The sequence below is a fragment of the Delphinapterus leucas genome, chromosome 9 (genome assembly GCF_059928025.1).
Source record: "Delphinapterus leucas isolate spDelLeu-1000000601 "Yukka" chromosome 9, BTC_Dleu_Yukka2, whole genome shotgun sequence".
NCBI lineage: Eukaryota > Metazoa > Chordata > Mammalia > Artiodactyla > Monodontidae > Delphinapterus > Delphinapterus leucas.
In genome coordinates, this window is record NC_143137.1 from 39782850 (window position 1) to 39804427 (window position 21578).

At 36.9% G+C, this 21578-nt stretch overlaps 1 long non-coding RNA gene and 1 other non-coding gene across 2 annotated transcripts in view; one reads left to right on the top strand and one right to left on the bottom strand.

Moving 5' to 3' along the window:
* LOC149748384 (uncharacterized) overlaps positions 1-21578 on the bottom strand; it is a 248427-nt gene that overhangs the window by 157117 nt on the left and 69732 nt on the right. The window contains exon 3 of the long non-coding RNA XR_016394209.1: positions 9155-9333. This is a non-coding gene — a long non-coding RNA (uncharacterized LOC149748384). The remainder of the gene's footprint in view (positions 1-9154; positions 9334-21578) is intronic.
* Positions 5010-5116, top strand: LOC115801734 (U6 spliceosomal RNA). The gene has a single exon (XR_004022076.1). It is a non-coding gene; the product is annotated as a U6 spliceosomal RNA (small nuclear RNA).

The window sequence follows — 21578 nt, forward strand, 5'->3', positions numbered from 1 at the left end:
CTAGTATAGTTCTAGTTTTTATTATTTTTTATTATTTTTAATGGATGCATAGTAGCATTATATTCCACAATGTGGACAAACCAATATTTATTTCAAGCTTTCCCTATTAGTGGGCATTTATTATATTTCCAACTTTCTGTATTTTTACCCAACTGAAAAATTCTGTAGTACATAATCCTTGTACATGCAATTTTATAAGCTGGTGATTTTATTACTATATACAACTATATAGTAATTTGTATTACTATAAATTCCCAGCAGTAGGACTACGGATCAAGAATGCATGTATTTTTCATTTCAATAAATTGGTACCAGATTGCTTTCCCAAAAGACTGCAAAATTCCATTTGTCTACCAATATATGAAAGTACCCACTTCCTCATATTACAACCAGCAATAACTGTTATCATTCTTTCCACATTTTTGCCATTCTGATGGGTGTAAATAACACTAATTTTTATTTAATTTGCATTTCTCTCACTACCAGTAATTTTGAGCATCTTCTCAAATGTTCATTGGCCATTTGGATTTTATCTTCTATGAAATATTTATCTCTATTCTTTGTTCCTTCATCTCCTAGGTTGAATATTCATCCTTTACTCACTGAATTGAAATACTACTAACTTTATCATATATTGAACTCTCATATACACTGGAATCATTTAACCAATTTTTATCTAGTTTCCTAGTTTTAGCACAACGTCACATTGATCTTTATTACAATGGATATTGTATTTCTAACGATGATAAGGTAGGTAGTTTATCCCAGCTCTTCTTTATATTTTTCATGAATATTCTCAGGCATTTACTTTTTCATATTGGATTATTTTATGAAATCCCTCTCAAAATAAAATTCTCTAGAGTCTAATTAAAACTGCAATGAATTCGTATTTTAATTTTAACAGAACTGAGATTTTTATTGTATCTCATCCTCCAAGAATATTGTGTCTTTTCCATTTTTTTAAATATTATTTTGTATAACTCAAAGATTTTATAAGTGTTTTTGTAAAATTCTACTCTTGGTAAATGTATTTCTAAACATTTTATGCTTGTACTGTTATTTTAATGGATTTTCCCCTATTTTTACTTTTAGGTTTTGTTAACTGAGAGAAAATCTATTCCTTTACTCTATTTCATCTTCTACTTGTTTATCTACACAAATATTTTCTTCATACCATTCTTGTGTTAGAATTCTTGGCATTTTTAAATATATAATCATATTCATCAGTAAAAAAGAGATGATTTAATCTCTTCCTTTCCAGCACTTTGTCAAATGATCCATGTTATAACATTTGTTATAACTGCAAAACTGTTGAGTATTAACAGCAATAATGAGCATTTCCATCTAGTTCCTGATTTCAATTGGCATGATTTCAAGGTTTTAAAAGTAATTTCACTCTATTCATATTTTACCCTAGGGTATCCTTCGAAATTTTATCTAACATGCTTTCAGCTTCTCTTAAAATGATAAGGTTCTTTTCCTCTTTTAGTTTGTTGATTAGACAAATTACAATAAGATTTTTCTGATATTGAACCACCTTTGCATTTCTGGATAAATTCTAGTTGGTCTTAATAAATCTTCATTTAATACAAAGCCAGATTTTATGTGAAATTTTTTAATGTTAGTGTATCTAAATTCATATGCATAATTGGTTTATAGTTTTTGATTTTGAAATACTTTTGCCAAATTTGGGTATTAAAGTTGTGCTGTCTTCAAAAATGATTTGATGAAATTTCCATCTTTTTATTGTGTAAATTAAGTAATACGAGAAATAGCTGTTCTTTTCTTGTTTTTGCTGTACGCGGGCCTCTCACTGTTGTGGCCTTCTCCCGTTGCAGAGCACAAGCTCCGGACGCGCAGGCTCAGCGGCCATGGCTCACCGGCCCAGCCGCTCCGCGGCATGTGGGATCTTCCCGGACCGGGGCATGAACCCGTGTCCCCTGCATCGGCAGGCGGACTCTCAACCACTGCGCCACCAGGGAAGCCCTAGCTGTTCTTTTGAGATTAGTTAGAACTCAGGAAAATAACTGGTCATGATACATTTTTCTTAATGTGATAAAAATATACATAACAAAATTTATCATTTTAACCACTTTTAAATGTACAATTCAATGGTGCTAAGTACATCGCCAATGTTAGCCAACCACCACCACTATCCATTTCCAGAAACTTATCATCACAAACAGAAACTCTGTACCCATTAAACAATAACTCCACATCCTACCCTTTCTCCAACCCCTGATAACCTCTATTTTACTTTCTGTCCCTATGAATTTGCCTATTCTAGGTACTTCATATAAGTGGAATCATACAATATACATCTTTTATGTCTGGCTTATTTAACTTAGCATAATGTTTTCAGGGTTCATCCATGTTGAAGCATGAATCAGAACTTCATTCCTTTTCAAGGCTGAATAATATTCCATTGTATGTATATACCAAGTTAGTTTATTCATTGATCTGTTGACGGATTTGGGGTTGTTTTCACCTTTTGGCTATTATGAATAATGCTGCTATGAACATTGGTATGCAACTATCTTTTTGAGCTCCTGCTTTCATTTCTTGGGGGTATATACCTAGAAGTGAGATTGCTGAATCATTTGGTTTATGTCTAATTATTTGAGGAACCATCACCCCTTTCCTTAGTGCCTGCATCATTTCGTATTTCCACCAGCAATGTGCAAGGGTTCACAATGCTTTTTTTTAATGATATAACTTTAATCACCTTTTTCACTTCTTCACTCATAATTGTTTTACTCTAGGTCTGTACTTCTTTATCAATTTTGGTATGTTTACTTTGCTTGGAAATCAATAATTTTCTTTGGAGTTTCAAATATCTTCCATCCTCTTCCCCTTTTATTTTACCACTTATCAAAGGAATTTAGGCTATAAATTTTCTCTCTGAGTTTTTGCTGTCCTGTAGGTTTTGATATTCATCATTTTTTTTACTGTTTTAAAGATAGTTTGTAATTTCAGTTTTCATATGGTCTTTGGTCCATGGGCTAACCAGGAGTGCATTCTTAATTTCCAAGTAGGTTGGGGGTTGGAGGAAAAAAGAAAATCACTATTTCATTATCTCTTATTTTAACATGGTCAGAGAGAGTAGTCTGTAAAAATCTTGCTTTTAAAATTTTGTCAAGATTTGCTTTGTGGTCAATCACACATCTATTTTTGTGAAGTTTCCATAGACATAGAAAAAAATTTTATATTCTCCATTCAAGAGATATATGTTTCTGAATTTTTCTTTTTGTCTTGCTCTCTCTATACAAGAAAATGTGTTGATAGCATTATTCAATTCCCTTATAATCTCGTATAATTCTAAAAATGGGTATTTTAAGGTATCCCATCATAACTGTAGTTTTGTAATTTATCCTTGCACATCTAATAGATATATCTTTTTATATTTAGCTATTATGTGGTCTTTGGGTGTTTTCATTGTGTGGTTTTCAGATTCTTCATAAACTGTTTGTTCAATTTATCACTTTATTATTGCAAGATTCCCCTATATTGATTACTACTTTCAACTTTACATACCTCTTTTCCTATTATTAACATAGTTTCTACTATTGCCATGCCTGCTTTCTTTTTTCTTTTTCTTTTTTCTTTTTGTGATTTCCTTCACGCTGGCCTTATTTTCATCCCCAAGGTAGGTACATCCTTCTTCCTCTTGCTCTAACAGATGATAAGCTCTAGAAAGTAGCTGACTGAGAACTGTGTCTCCTTTAAGCCACAGTATTTCCAGAATCCTCTCACCCTCCATTGCTTTACTACTAGATTATTTCTCTTATTCCTCTATACTTCTATATTATCTTACCTAAGTAGAGGGGGAAAAATCTTTACAGAGAATTAGGAGAACTGAGTTTTTAATAAAGCTCTGACAATAGCTGTGTGACCTTAAGCAAGTCAATTAATGTTTTGAGAACTATGGTCTCAGTTGTAAAATATCCAAATTGATAAGATGGCCTCTAGGGTCCTTTCCAGTTCTGCAATTCAGATTCTACCATTCTAGAGAGGAAAACTCAAGGAGGGAGAGGAAAGATATGAAGGTAGCACAGGTCAGGTACAAAAGGTCAATTGCAAATTTTGAGGGCTAAGCACAAAGATAATCTTTTGTCTTAATTATGTACCAAAATATTATATGCAAGGCTACTATACAGCATTGCTAACTTTTAAAATTATGAGTATGAATTGGGCTATATGTCTCAGAGATAATTCTATGGTTCATTTAGATATCTATTAACATAAATTGAATACCTTAAAATTACATATTGGTCTCCATAATTTTCTAATTCAACCCGTAAGTGATGAACAGCCATGCATTTGAGATGTACCTATGTCTGAGAGAATTATTTTGTGTCCATATTCATTTCAAGTCACAGTACACTTCTTATTAACCACTGCAGCAAAAATCAGAAACAAATTCCATTGTATAATAATCCTCCTCCCTCCAAAGTTTAATGGGGAGAGCCAGTTAAATTGTGCAGGGTAAGTTTTCACATCCACTCACAAGAATTGCAATATTTCTCTTCCTTATCAGAAGGAAGGAGAGTGTGGCCGGAGCAATCCCACGGACTTCCGGTAAATCTTAACACTTAACTGACTGTCCCAAAGCCTGTCTACAGTCCAACAGTGAGAATTCTGGAAAACAAGTTACATTCTAATGCTTCAGTCTACATTGTCTCTTATGTAGTCTGAATGTTCGTAGAATCCAAAGTCAAAGCTAAGATTGTTTCTCCTGGAACATACGTAGACCAGGCCCGTGTCTCCATTCTAAAGACTGTGTGATTCAAGAGTATTTAAATCAGTAGGCTTTACTGAGTGCCTATTATGAGCATTGTTTTACTTTAAACACACAATATAATGAAGTAGTAAACATATAAAAACATGGAAGATTTGATATCTATCCTTGAGGAACTTACAACCTGACTCAGGAAATTAAAAAGAATACTGTACACAGAAACAAGAAAAATAGCTACAAGGCAAAATGAAATAATCAAAATGTCACTGTGGTGCTCGCTTCGGCAGCACATATGCTAAAATTGGAACGATACAGAGAAGATTAGCATGGCCCCTGCTCAAGGACGACACGCAAATTCGTGAAGCGTTCCATATTTTTGGGATGAAGTGAGAGAGTGGCATTGACATATATACACTACCAAATATAAAATAGATAGCCAGTGGGAAGCAGCTGCATAGCACAGGGAGATCAGCTCTGTGCTTTGTGATCACCTAGAGGGTTGGGATAGGGAGGGTGGGAGGGAGATGCAAGAGGGAGGGATATGAGGATATATGTGTACGTATATCTGATTCACTTTGTTATACAGCAAAAACTAACGCAACATTGTAAAGCAATTATACTCCAATAACGATGTTAAAAAAAATGTCATTGTGATAGGCTGAATATTGACTCTCCCAAAATGTTAACATCCTAATCCCTGAAACCTTTGACTTTATTACTTAACATGGCAGAAGGGAGTTTGCCCATGTGATTGATAATTCTGAAATAGGAGATTATCCTGGATTATATGGGTAGGTACAAGAGAGTAGTAAGAGATATGAGGACGGAAGCAAGAGGCTGGAACGATGCAAAGAAAGAACCACAAGCAGGTGTCCTCTACAAGCTGAAAAAAGCAAAGAAATGATTCTCCCCTCAGAGTCTCCAGAAAAATCAGCCATGCCAATACCCTGACTTTAGTTTATGGACTTCTGACCTCCGGACTGTATGAGAAAAAATTTACATTGTCTTAGCTACTAAGTTTGTGGTTGGAAACTAATACAGCTATGGTATGATTTGAAAACATAAAGTTAGGAGGTAATATTGAATTAAATGAAGTATAATGGAAATGAATCATTGATGATGTTGATAACATTTTTATGTTAGACAGGAACATCTTCTCCTCAGTCTTTGTTTTCATGGAGAAGACTTTTATCTAACACATCCCCTCACTTCTAACCTTTTAATCACTCAGGCCCTGGTGATATAGAACGATGTTTACTTTGAAAAGAAGATCTGGACATGCTCAATCCAGTTCTGCCATTCTTAAAAAAGAGCTTCCTGTAGGGACAAGCATGTTCTGCTCTTCTTTCTCTTTCCTTGGGAAGGCTGGCCCAGGTGGTACTGCTATAACAGGTAGGGTGAGTCTACTAATTCTGGGGTACATTTAGCAGACCAATTTATCTTTCAAACTAAACTGCATTCTCCAACCTTTCTCTATAACTAATAAGGTGATATTTTCTTGTTTCTTTTCTTTTTCTAAAATTCCCAATTATTCACAACCTGGGTAGGAAAAGAGAGGTGCAATTTTGGGGGGAGTCTCAAATTCTCCACTGCTAATATTTACAGAGTACATACCATGTGCCAGGCACTGTAGAGAGCATTTTACATATCTCATTTCATCCTCACAAAGACTTTATGAAGCAAGTACTGATCTTAGCTGCATTTTATAGCTAATAAAACCAAGGCACAGGGCTTCCCTGGTGGCGCAGTGGTTGAGAGTCCGCCTGCCAATGCAGGGGACAGAGGTTCGTGCCCCGGTCCGGGAAGATCCCACATGCCGCAGAGCGGCTGGGCCCGTGAGCCATGGCCACTGAGCCTGCGCGTCCGGAGCCTGTGCTCCACAACGGGAGAGGCCACAACAGTGAGAGGCCCGCGTACCGCAAAAAAAAAAACAACAACAAAAAAAACCAAGGCACAGAGAGGTAAGTAACTCGCTCAAGGTCTCACAACTTCGAAGTGACAATGTTGTGATTCATGTCCAGGTCTTTCTCACTTCAAAGCCCAGGCTTTTGAACACTCTGCATATTGCCCTTCCTCCTGGAGGACATGAGGTTGGAACTGAACACTAATGACAATTCCTAAAGAAAGCTGTCTTCTTGGTATCAGTCTTGGTTTGATTTCTTTCTAAGAAGTTTCTAAGAAACTTCTTTCTAGATATAAAGCTCAAATTGAGGGACTTCCCTGGTGGTCCAGTGGTAAAGAATCCACCTTACAATGCAGACGACCCAAGTTCGATCTCTGGTCAGGGAACTAAGATCTCACATGCTGCAGGGCAACTAAGCCTGTGCGCCACAACTACTGAGCTCACATGCCTCAACTTGAGAGCCTGCGTGCAACAAACTACAGAGCCCACGCGCTCTGGAGCCCGCGTGCCACAACTAGAGAAGAGAAAACCCACACGCCACAACTAGAGAGAAGCCCATGCACCACAATGAAGAGCCTGAGTGCCGCAACAGAAGATCCTGCCTGTCTCAACGAAGATCCCGTGTGCCGCAACTAAGACCCGATGCAGCCAAAAAAATAAATAAAACAAGTAAATAAATAATAAGTCTTAAAAAAAAAAAAAAACTTCATTTAAAAAAAGCCCAAATTGAAAAAAACAAATAGAAACTATAGATACAGTAGCTTTATTCTATATACTTATTTAAATGCTATTAATCATCTGGGTCACTTATAACTTGCTGTCACATGAACACAGCCTAGACTTGATTACAAAAATAAAATCTCTTTGAAAAGATTTCATCATTTAAATTACAGTCACCCAGAAAACCTTTAATCTTCCATGTCATGGAACTATCCCCACACAATCAGAAGCTGCCTAAGGGGTAATCTCAAACACTGATGCCTATGGCTGAGAATTAAGAAAGCAGACTTTCATCTCATTTGACCAGTTTTATTTCACTTTTGATTCCACCTCCTTCCCCTTCTCTTATCCTGCAGGCAGTGGACCATATATTTCTTACTTCATAGAGGATTTAATAGGTAGTCACAATTCTATAGCTGGATATCCCACAAAGCAATAATCTCCATGATAAATTCCAGCCATTTTTGACCCTCATCCTTCCTTTGAGAGCCATATCAACCATACTGATAAGACCTCGTATTACCATCTCAAGAGTATAACAAGGTTAAGACAATTGCTGTCTCAGCAAGATGCTGAGCTTTTGATTCATGTTTTTATAACAACAAGGCTGGATTACTACAATTTGTTGTTGGTATTCCTCCCAGAATGCTCACTGCTTTGACTTGACTTTGTATAGAGGATTCGGCAGTCAGGGTGTTCAACAACAAATACAGAAATGCCTGCACATACCCTATCAGTACCACAAACACTATGTTGAAATAAAAAACTGGTTTGAAAAAGTGTAGGTACAGGTCCTTGCTTTTAACACGATGAAACAGTGAACCTTTTCCTCCCAGAAACAAGGCTTTCATGTATAACCATGGTGTAGAACTGACTGTGGCTCAAGAGGTCTAAGCTACTTTATAAGAATGTCATACTTCACTTGACTTGAGGCTCCGATCAGAAATCTGGGGACAATCTCTCTTTTCAAGAGCCAATTCCCACTTGCTAGCACACTTAGTTATATCTTACCAGAAGACACTTTCATTTAAAAAAAGTAATGTGGAGAATACAACACTCTATAATCTGCATTAATACCTTAGAGAAACTCAAATCACACAATGTACCAGTATATAAGTCTGACTGAGGAGTATTTCTTATTTATACTTGTAATTTCTGGATGAAGTCTCCTTCCATCTACTAGACCAGTACTTATCAAAGTATGCTCCTGGAACCACCTACCTCAACATCACCTGGAGTGTTCATTAAGAACACAAATTCCAGGGTTTTACTCTTAGAGTTATAATCTCTAGGGAATTTTTTAAACAAGCTTCCCAAGTGATCTTAATATATGCTAAAATTTGAGAACCTCTGTACTAGACACTGTAAACCCTGGGAGTGAACATTCACAAGTCTCATTCAGAACCTAGCATGCTGCCTGACCCTGGTAAGTAGTCATGGTTCTGTTAATGATGTATGAATAAATGAACAGTTGATGAATCTGTATGGGGATTCACAAAGTCTAAGGCAGTGCCCCTCTCTGCTCTTGTGATCTGCTCAGCACTTTTCTTTTTTTTTGGCTCAGCACTTCTGACAGGGGTTTAGATGCCACAGGTAGAGTTGCGAGATTGAGCAAAAAACAGAACACCCACCCAGTTAAATCTGAGTTTCAAAAAACAACAAATAATTTTCAATATAAGTATTTCCCATGCAATACTTGGCAACTCTAGCCTTAGACTACATAGCCCTAGACTGACCCAATGTCTTCCCTTGGCTGATGTCCCCTCCCAACCACAAAGGGAACACACACATACCTTGTACAGAGGATCTCCGCATGGAAGCCAGAATGCCTTCCTGTATACCTCCAGGAGAGCTGTCAGCTTTACCCCTGAGGAGCAGGGTGAGATTTTTCCTCCCAGTCTCGCTGCCACTGCCTGGACAAGGCCTTATCCAAGGGTGAGGCTCTTGTTTCTCTGATCATCTGATAGCTCATCTATTAAAAAAGAAGTGAAAATGTTCACTTGTACAAGTTGCTATGCTGATAATGTAACATGCATAAAGCTTAACAATGGTGCTTATTTTCTCACCTTCACTCTCTTCAGAGCTGTATCACCTTCACTTTCAACATTAACAGAGTACTATCACCATTACCAACTCATATACACATGTGCACACATGCACAAGCAAGTGTGCATATGCCCTCCCTTGCACACACACACACACATGAGCATGCACACACACTTTTTTGGAGTTCTACTTATGCTCCAGGTAGGAGATCGGCACAACATAGCATGGGGGTCAAGAAAGAGAGGACTCTGAATCCACGCATTCAGGTTCCATCTTTGCCATATATGTTTTCTGTGTGACTTTGGCTAGTTATCTAACCTCTTCAAACTTGAGTTTTTTCATTCGTAATATGGAAATAATAATACCTGATTTACAGGGTTGTTGTACACATCAAGTACATTCATACAAGCAATCACTTAGTACAGTGCCTGTACATGGTGAGCTTCAATAAGTATTAGCTATTAGATATTGTTATTTTATTATCATCATCATCACTGTATCCAATCCCGATATGTTCTTAAAACTCAGTGATCTCACAGGACCAACAATTACTTCCCCAAGTAATCCCTCTGACTTAGGACTAGAAAGACCCCCAAACGCCCATGTTTTATTCTCATTAGGAGCTGGGAAAATAGTTAAGTTATACTTCAGTAAACTGATTTCCATTCTCTGGAAATTTTTAAAGCATTCATGCTATTGAGACCATTTTTTTTGAATTTTTGAATTTTATTTATTTATTTTTACAGCAGGTTCTTATCAGTTATCTATTTTATACATATTAGTGTATATATGTCAATCCCAATCTCCCAATTCATCCCACCACCACCACCCCCCGCCACTTTCCCCCCTTGGTGTCTATACATTTGAGACGATTTTTTAATTGGCCTAAATAACCACAAATAGAGAACTAGCTTAGAGTTCTTGTGATTCTACATTTACTTTGGTAACTAGTTGTTTGGATGAAAAAGCTTGTCCTTAGAAATTGTCTAAAGATCAAAATATGTAACCCATTACATTTTAAACATCTAAACACAGAAGATCATAACATGTCCACACTTAGAAAATTGTGACTCTCGCTGTCATTACTAATCAAAAATTTTGTAAGAAATATGTCTGACTCTTCCTCATTGCCCAACACTATCTCACCCAATGCCTTTTAGTTAGAATATTAACATGATAGGCATTTATTTACAAATTGATCCATCTATTTAATAGGTATTCATCAACTGCCTCTATGTGTGAGGTGCTTTGCTATAGCAGTGAACAAGACAGATAACCCTGCTCTCATGGAGCTTACATTCTATGGGAGAAAGGGGGGAAAAAAGGAAAACATATAGTATGTCATTTGGTGAAAAATTTGTGGGGAAAAAATTAAGCAAGGATGGGGCTAGGAAGTGCAGTGAGTGCTGCCCTTCTTACTTAGAGTTGTCTGGGAAGACCTCACTGATATTTGTACAGAAACCCGGGAGGGGTAATGGAATGAGTTCTACAGATACCTAGGCAGAAGGGACAGCAATGCAAAGACTTCAAGGCAGGACAGCACCTGATGTGTTTCGTTAAGATAAACAGACCAGTGTGGCTGAGGTGGAGAGAACATGGGAGGGGGTAGTAAATGGTGTCAGAGAGAAGCAAGATGATGAAGGGCATTGTAAGCAATTATATGGACTTTTGCATTTACTCAACTGAAATGGAACACCATTGGAGGATTGTGAGCAGAGGAATAACGGGATCTGGTTTATCTTTTAGAAGGTTCATATTGCCTGCTGTATAGAGAATGACAGTGATGGGGCAGGTATCATAAAAGTCAGGGGACCTATTAACGGTAATTGCAATTATCCAGGAGAGAGATGATGGCGGCTAGGATGATAGCAATGAAGGTAGTGAGAGCTGGTTGGATTCTGGATATATTTTGAAGGTACAAAAGAACATGGTTTGTGCCTTCCAAAAATCTAAGCATGCCCATCAGAGGAGTAACCCAAACAAATGGAAATGTATTAGAACTTTCTTTAAAAAAATTAAATTTTGAATCAACAATGATGTTCAAAGGTAGGGAGTTGAGAAGCTGCCTCTGGGGTAATGGAAGAGAGATTAGAAAGACAGAAAATGATATGGAGAAAGAGGAAGACATTGTAGGTTTCTGTGGAGGTAAAATGAAAAGAGTAGATAAGAAAAAGTGTAGAATTTACTGTTAAATACATCATCCACCTTGACTATTCTCAAATTAAGCCTGAAAAATACTGCATACCTTTGAGTACCTTGTGAGAACAAAATACTAGTTTATGTGTACTATCTTAAGCTGTATTTATAAAAGTAAAATGGTCCCTTTTCCCCTAGCAAAGGTGAAATTCTTTGTAGAATGGAGTACCCAGCTCTGGATCAGTACTGTAAGTCAGCAGACCAGGTGTGTTTCCTGAGAAACCCCACAGGTGAACAACCACCACTCTCCTCATGCCTGCTGCATCCCCTTGAATGTTCAAGAAACCTGAGTTATCTATGAATTTAGCCTTATCTGGTAATACCTTGACTCAAACATAATGCTCTCCAAGAACCAAAAAAACCACAAACCTGTACAGGAAATGGATTTAGAAGTGAAAGGCAAAAGGGCCAGAAGAACCCAAAACAAGCCTTGAGAAGACAGATAGGCAGAGAGCAAAGATTAGGTTCAGGGACTTTTAAATTTCCTCAGAGTAGACGTTCTCTGGGTCAAAAATCATGAAAGGTTCAGAGAAACACAAAGCTAATTAAAGGCTTAGAAATTGAGTTTTAAAATATTGTAAGAATACTGAAAAAAATTAACCTGAAGGTAAAAAATATTTGATAGGAATGGGCTTTTTAAATAAACATACCAAAATTTGGATTCACTACTAACACCACGTCCACTGAGAACTCATCAGACAAAAGTTACAACCCAAGCAAAGCTGGCATCACCTTGCCTGAGTTTAACACTCTGTGTCCCAGAGTGATAATTCCAAAAGTCTCTGCAGGAAATATAAATAGTTATGGGCAAATTCATGTAGTCATTATGATGGTACCCTCATGGTGGCTATCCCACTGACTTCTGATACAGAACTGCTCTCTGTATCAGGTGTGGTGGGTGGGGTGTTCTATGAACTCATCTGGAAGGGAATGCACTGACAGCCAATCAAAATTCTTATTAAAGGGGACTTCCTTGGCAGTCCAGTGGTAAAGACTGCGCTTCCACTGCAGGGGCACGGGTTCAATCTCTGGCTGGGGAACTAAGATCCTGCATTCCACACCACGCAGCCAGAAAAAAAAAAAAAAACAATTCTTATTAAAAAAAAATTATCTTCAAAAGTGGAAAAAATTTGGCTAAAAATAGTTATTAAAAGCAATCAACTCAAACTACCAAAAAATATTGATTTGTCTTGAATGTCTATTTATATTAACATGAATGAAGGAGTATCCTACAGGGAAGGCCATGCCTGCCACGGGACCTATCATGGAAATAGACTGAGTTTCTCTATAAAAATTCACTTGTGACAAAGACTGCGACAGATCACGAAAATGTGTGTAATTATATTTTGTCGGCTTCTTAACTTCTACTAAGTATTTTGCTGTTAGTATGCTCATATGCTCTTATTCTTTAGTGTAATAAATCTTCATTCTATTGATATGTTTCTATTCTTTGTATTGTTATAAATATATTTATGGGCAAGGGTGTTATGAATTCACTTGATGATATATGTAACAGGGTTAATTAACACAATTTCAGTCACAAGGTAAAACCATGAAATGAAAGTATTAAAAATCATTGTAATAATAACAATTACATTTTTTCAGTCCTTAGGTGTGTCACACATTTTACACATATTCTTAATCTCATGACAACCTCGCTGATATGTATCATCATCTTCATTTTTCATATAGGAAATCTTATTCACATAAATTTAATTTCTGGAAGGAAACAGGGCCAGGAAGTAATAATGCTGATATTTGAAAGGACATCGATTTGAGTTCAAAACTGCTGGGCTTTCTACTATACCACATCATGTTTTTAGTAGCATTTATTCAGTTTGCTTGCTAAATTTGTGCTTAAATCATTTTTGTTTAGTTGATGACATTTAAGAATATTAAAAACTGAAATTTTAGTTTGTTTTATTGCCTATTTTAATTTATTCTTACAAAATCAATGTGTATGGGCAGCATTTTAAAATGATACTTTGGAACTTTTACATCTATGGCATTTCACTACAAATACCATTTTAAAACCTGTTCGAATTTGAGTATAAGGGCTGTATCGGTTGTGAATTCTATTCTACAAAATAAATGAATATAGGGTTCATTTTGCAGTGAGACTTGAAAGAATGAGAATTAAGAACATCAGCTCCAACAAAAAACCATGACTTGCCAGGCTTTTAGAGAAGGCTGCTTGGGTAGCCAAAGCAGGAAGATCACTTACACAAGGGAGGTCATGGAGGACAACAGTGCTACTCAAAATCTGACCTCCTCCTGTTACCTATGGACATTCCTAGAGTCAATTTAAGCTTACGAAAATATCAGAATTGATTTAAAATCCAAAAACACATGTTAACTTCTTGTATAGAGTAAAACCTCTATCAAACAAAATATTTCTCTTTGAAGATTAGGCTGCAAATTCCCGTCCCTCTGAAAACAAATAAAGCAAAACAAACTCAATAAACTTCAGAGAGGCTGGTTTACTTCTGAATTACTTAGATTAACCAAGCCATATAGACCTCATGCTGAGGGCAATTTTTAGCCAAAACCCTAGGGTTATCTACCAGGCTACCGCTGTATTGATTCAGCCTTTCTGCTGTAATGAGTAGAGTGAGAAATTCTGTATGTGAGCTAAACTGTTTAGGAATCAAAAGGCTTTCCTTATGAATCTTACTACCATTTTGCTGGGACTCTTACCCATATCCTCTCCAGCTGTTCAGGGAGACACAAATGGGCCACTAGGAATATTGTCAGTTACAATGAGGGAGAAAAAGGCAGGAACTGGCTTGTATTGCTTGTTCCTGAAAGCCTTAATTTCAGTGGTGATCAGTATGTGTTTTTAAAAAAAGTATTTTTTAATATGCCTAAAGCATTATATTTATATTCAACTTCTTAAGCTGGTTTTAAAAACAAAACAAAACAAAGCACTCAAGAAAAATATGAATGCAGCAACACTTTAAAAAGAACACTTTCATTTCATGGTTGATTCTTTTCTGTCACAAAGACAATGAAATACATGACAATGCTTCTGTCTTTTCCTCTTCTACACTAAGCACACCGACATATCCATTCAGACACTTTATAAACCACACTTGTGAATACTGACCAACCACAAAATCAAAACCTATAAAGGCTACATCTGATCAGAATATTTTTGTTGCAATTTTCTCCTCAGCAAACAGAAATGTGACTTAAAGTACCTCCTGAAAAAATACTGGCTATTATAACTGAGGTATTCCTAGTTAATTTTAATTTAGATACTACTTTTCCAGGATTCAGATGATGTCATCAGGATCTGGTTTCTCTGAGTTGAGAAGTATACAGGATTTTAAATCAAGCCAGCATTCTATGCCCAACTCTACTGTATCTTGGAAATATTAGGGAAATCGTAAGTTCTGTGAATTTCAATTTGCTTATTTAAAAAAGGGAATAAGGGGCTTCCCTGGTGGCGCAGTGGTTGAGAGTCCGCCTGCCGACGCAAGGGACACGGGTTCGTGCCCCGGTCCGGGAAGATCCCACATGCCGCGGAGGGGCTGGGTCCGTGAGCCATGGCCGCTGAGCCTGCGTGTCTGGAGCCCGTGCTCCGCAACGGAAGAGGCCGCAACAGTGAGAGGCCCGCGTACCGAAAAAAAAAAAAGGGGGGGGGAATAATAATAGCCCTTTGAAGTAGGATCAAATGAGAGTGTAGAGGAAAGTGCTGCTGCTAAAACTCTAAGGTATCATACAATCATTAGCGAGAAAAGCAAATGACTTTCCTCCTAATAGAGTGTGTTAAAGAAATTCCAGTTTGGGGAGTTAAGAGAGTTCGTGAAGGAGATGAAAGTGGGGACACAGGGAGAAATGTTTAGAAGAGTAGTTAAGGAGCATGTCAGTAAAGGCCAGAAAACACTAGGAATCTGGAGCATAGCATGGCAAGGGAAGTGGGAGCACCAGAAAGAGCCATCATGGGAGAGCTTACAATATGTCCTTCCCTTTGCATAGCTGCTTGTCATGAACTAAACTACCTAGTGATGGTATAGTTAACATGACCATCTCAACAAGCAGCTGCTAAAACATTCTCTGAAACTCAAAGGCCCTTTTCTATAGTCTAAGCCTTGGACAACGCTCTCTTTTCAGTCAACAAAGGAAATCAATTGAAGTTAAAATGTCTATTTTTGTGTAAAATAGAAAATAGCATCCTAGAACTAGCACCTAGCTGGCAAGGAAAGAAATAAGGTGCTGGCAGATTTGTGTGCCTTCTTTCTTTGAGTAAATGGGTATTGAAAACTAGCTAGTATGTGGTTAGCAATGAGCATATAAAGATAAATAAAACATTGGTATTCTTCCCTCAAGCCCAAGACTTTAGTCTAATCATGAAAAAACATCAGACAAACCCAAATTGAGGGATAGTCTACACAAAATAATTGAGCAGTACCCCTCAAAACTGTCCAAAACAAAACAAAAAGACTGAGAAACTGTCACATCTCAGGGATAACTAAGGAAACACCATATAACTAAATGCAATGTCATATCCTAGATGGGATCCTGGAACAAAAAAGGGTGGCAGTGTAAAAACTAGGGAAATCCAAATAAAGACTACAGTTTAGTTAATAGTAATATACCTGTGCTCATTTCTTAGTTTTGACAAATATGTCATGGTAATTTAAGACATGAATATTAGAGGAAACTGGGTGAGGAGTTGAATTGGTTTCCTAGGGCTGCCATAACAAATTACTCTTATAAGGACACTTGTTGTTGGATTTAGGGCCCACCTACATCCAGGATGGTCTCTCAAGATCTGTAGCTTATTTATATCTGCAAAGATCTTATTTCCAAGTAAGGCCCCATTCATAAGTACCAAGGCTAGGACCTGGATATATTTTTGAGGCTACTGTGCAACCCACTACAGGGGTATATGGGAAATCTCTGTGCAGCCTTTGCAACTTTTCTGTAAATATAAAATTATTCCAGCATAAAAGGTTTATTCACAAAGGGGAGGGGGCAGTGGTTAAGTGGAATCAGTATAATGGAGGTGAAATCTTACATACTAAAAAATATACTTCCTCAGAGACAAAAGGAAAGATGGGAAGAAGAGGACTGAAAACATGTTTATAGGCATGTAGGCAAGATGTTAAGATTGTTCATGGCAGAAGAATCCCATTCCCTCTAAATATGAGGTAGGAGCTTTATAAGTAAAAAAAAGGGGGGAGAGACAGAGAGTGAACAAGTTTGGAGGTACACAGTAAGGCCTCTGAGGAGAGCTATGCAGTTTCCAAAAGTAGAAAAGAGTGATGCTCAGAACCAGAGCACTAAGCAGTCCTGGGATCCAGCTGAAGTCATAAGCCATGACTAAGCAAAGGTGTCAGGCCAGTTAGTTCATTTGCTCTAGCAGCCCTCAGCAGTTTGGGCACAGTAGCCGATAAAGAGGGTGGAGTGATTGATCCACAGAGGGCACTGGCCAATGGGTACAGTGACAGGTATGTTGGTGAGGAACAAACTGAAATATTTGACCTTGAGATCCAGGCTAAGTGGGAAAGGGAGTAAAGACTGTGAGAATCTTTTTCCCAATGTTTTCTTCTAGGAGTTTTACAGTTTCAGGTCTTATTTTTAAATCTCTGATCCATTTCGAGTTAATTTTTGTGAATGGTATAAGGTAGGGGTTCAGTTTCATTCTTCTGCATGTGGGCATCCAACTTTCCCAACACCACATATTAAAGAGACCATCCTTTACCCATTGTGTGTTTTGGGAACCCTTTCAAAACTTAGTTGGCTATGTATGTGAGGGTTTCTATCTAGGCTTTCGATTCTGTTCGACTGATCTATGTGCCTGTTTTTATGCCAGTACCATACTGTTCTGAGGAAAATCTGTAAGTGGTAGAGCAGGTCTTTTTAAACTGGTATGTGCATATGAAGCACCTGGGGACCTTGTTAAATTGTGGAGTAAACTTGGGGAGGGGCTCCCAAGTGAAGCCAATGCCACTGCTGTTCTACCAAACTCATTATGAGTAGCCAGAGAACCTAGAGATCTTGAGGATGTCAAAATGCAGATACGAAAGGCACGGAACCGTGGCAAGAAACAAAGCTGTGGGAATTCAAGGATTCAGTTTTCTGAAATAGATCAGTGTTAGAGGATGACGGGGCCGGGGAGTTGTCCTGGTCATGAACGGTGGAAATCAAGTGGCAGTAAATGTTGTTTGAAGAGTGTTTGGAGTGTTTGGTGGGTCCTCCCTATAGACATTTAAATCACATAGAATGAGGACAGTTTGAGTCCAGAGGAACACTGACAGCCAAGTATTAAATTCTTTAATGCCTTTGAAGAGGAAAGACCTAGAGACTACTGAAAGGTGATATAACCCAGGGAATGTGAAGGGCAGATAGGCTTCTGTTCACGTTTTGGAAGTAAAACTCTGGAAAATACTGACCCTAGTTTCTGAGACACAGGGAAGTGAAAGAATGAGCAGTCCCAATCAAAGTTTTGGAGGGAAGCTTTTCAAATAAGCTTCACTAATGACTGAGACTTACTAATAAATTCCAGTTAAATAAGAAGATGGTAGACAAAATCAATGAAAAGGCTCAAGGTTATCAGGAAAACTGAGGGTGCAGCGTATAAAATTTGGAGGGAGGTCAATGGTGGAAGGTAGGGGTGAGATGGAGAGAAAGAGAAGAAACCTTGTCTTGTGTCACTTGCCCTTCTGATGAGGACTTGGAAAAGTCAGGATGAGAGAGGTAGAGTCAAGAGCTAGATAGGAGGGCCATAAATAAAGTCAATATATTCTCAGGACTCAGGAGAAATCCCTAATAAAAAAACTACTTCTCTCCATAACACACAATCCCTAGTTCTGCACTTTATGTAAACAAGAAACAGTAAGAGTGCTTCTCTGACAATCTTTCGGTTCTAAGGAAGATAGTATCTGTTCAGCAGCAATGGATTGAGGACTTTACAGGAGTAAGATTATCAGATTTACCTTAAATTCTGAAATATAAAAAGGTGGCTTTTTTACCTCCTACTGTTGACTCTCATGGAAATCATGCTTATCATAGGTTTTGGGGCCCTGTGGCGACTGACAGGAGTGCTAACAGTGGATGTAATCCAGAATGGCAGATTAGAGATGAGACCTTTAAAGCTGTCCTGCATTCTAATTAGCTGATAGTCAGGAAAGATGTAAGCTTCAGACATTACACTGTCACTTCAGGCAAGGACAAAAGTCATCTAATTTATATTAACATGAGAAAAGTTTAAATCTGTCCATTTAATATGGGAGAGTTTAGGCAAACTTTCATTAGCTTCTTGGGCGGATAAATGAAAGTCTGAAAGACTGTAAAAGTCATATCATTTATTCTATAAATTAACAAAGACTGAAAATCATCTCACGGTAAATCACCCCTTTTATCAGCAAAAATACCTCTGTACTGGAGCAAATGTCAGAATATTTTATTATCATCTTTAAAATCTTGTTATTTTTAAAGCCATTTACATTTTGTCTCCATAAATTAACATTTGGAGAAAATACTTCAGTGAGGAGTTGTGAAATCTGGAGATAATATGGAAAATATTTGTATCCTTAAATATACTTAAAAATACATACTTGTTTTTAGTATTTTATTCTCCCTAAGTCTTTGGATTAAAGTTTATAGTTTTAAACTCTTCAATCTAGTCCCCTTTAACTTTATTATACTCTTGCCTACAGTGATTTAAAGACGTAAGATCAAGACTTTGATTTAATTCTTAAGATAATTCTTATAGTGTGTTTTCTTTTTAAATTACAGCGCTTTCACCCTGTTTATGGGTTAGAGTACAGAAGGCTTCTACAGAATTAAGGATACATTTACGTTCTATAGAATTTCAGTGATGGGTCTGGGAAAAAGGCAAATCAACAATTGCTATACCTGTTGAAAAGGACTAAGTGACAACTTGTTTGCTAACCAGATATATGTCCAGAGCTTGGACTTGTTTACTTAAAGCAGATGTTGACCTTTACTGCATCCCAGAAAGTGTACCACGTATCTTTTTTTACAAAGTATATGACACGATACTTATTGTTAAGGAGTCTACAGCTTAACTGAACAGAGCATATAGGGATTATAAAGATAATCATCAAAGCAGCATATGATTAAATGTCGACACTAATATCATTTCCTTTACTAAACATTTAGACTAGGTTTTCTTAAAATAGCTTATCTCTAGAATATTACTAAATACTTTGCCATTTAGAAAATCCCAATTCATTCTAGAGTAAGTTCTTTAGGCTTACTACTGTTTTGTCAATGTCTTAGTCTTGAGTCATTTCTTTCAGTGTCTGGCACATAATAGGGACACAACAAATGACTGAATGAATGGATGAGTGACTAAATCAAAGAATATTGAGAGAAAATGCAAAATATATAACATTTCTCAGATATTTCTTCTTTATCTGAAAACATGAGACAATTTTGTTTAAATATACATTAAGTTAAACCTAAGTTTTCATCACTGTTTCTCAAAACAAAGTCAGGCATTAAGTCCAACTAAAGTATCTTGGAAATTTTCCTTCAGAAGCAGTAACATCTGCTCCATCTATTGATATTATTTGTTCTACCTAAACAAACGTCTATAGAGTGATGTCAGAATGATTTTTCTCAGTAATGTCATCTTGGATGTATGCCTTCCTCACATTCATTTATTATTTAATTTTTTACAGTAACTATTTTCAAGAAACCTGAAGCACACTTGTAGTGTCCTACATCAACTGATGAGTGACATTAGTCCCTAATATTTCCCTCCTCTGGGCCAAGCTTGCTCTTTAATCTCCCCCTTGTTCTCGAAGGATGTTGCTCTCTTCCTTGACAATCTCCTTCAAATAACAATGCCATGTTCTGAGTCAATCCTCACTATAAAGATCTGTTTCTCTTAATGTTATTTCTGATAATTTAGGATTATTTTTAAATCTTTTTTTCACTTTAACATGGCTTTTAATAGTCTTGATATTGTAGAGTAATAGGAATAAATTATGAAAAAATGTAATGATCCTATCTAGTAATATTTTTATTGCTGTTTTTCTCCCATCCACTTGTCCTCACTTTAAAGCCTGGGTAACTATGCCATCTCTTTCTATGCCTGCTAGAAGGCAGCTACAAAAGTAAATTCTAAGGAACAACTAAAAAAAGTGGTAACAAAAGGCATAATAAATATTAATAAGCCTGAAAAATATTCAACCGACAGCCTATTATTATTCTTTACATCAAAAGAAAACACAGGAACTAAGCCTCAGAAGCAAATATGAAGGGAAGAAAATAATAATATAACAGAACTTGGAAATTAGATGAAACATCAGAAGGCTGAAAGGGGTTCAAGGAGAAAAGTCAGAATATCCAGAAGGAAATAAAAGAAATAAGTATGACAAGAGTAATAAATGCTACAGTATGAGGCAACTGGTAGCTATACTCACACAGAATTAACATTATCTAATAATATGTTCTTTTGTTTAAAAAGTAATTCCTTCCAGCTTCACTTTTTCAATTAAATGCATGAAGTAGTTCTAATGTGAATGAACTTAATAACTAGTTATTCATGTGGTCATTCATCAGAAATAAAACATCCTTAGTGGTCAAAGAATGCAACTGACTTCTAGAAAATGTCATTCCTTGATGACCCCAATAGATGATGCACTCCATGAGGATTTCATAAAGTTCTAGTTTCCTTCCCATTACAGGTTTCAATTATTTCATATTTTTCATCATTACTTAAGATTTCAGGCAAGATCTAAAAAAGTAAGTCATACATAAAATGTTTTCAGAAAGAATGAGAAAGATACTACATAATTTGTTATTGGTGTATTGTCTACTTCACTCCAAAAGGTACACAGAGTAAGCTCTACAAGGCAAAAGCTGTCTTCTTTGATTCACTCCTGTATTCCTATTACCAGAAACAGTGCTTGGTATACCGGCGTTGAAAGCATGCAAATTAAAGTTGGATGCCTTCACAAAGATATTCATAAAACTGGTTCACTAATTAGGTAT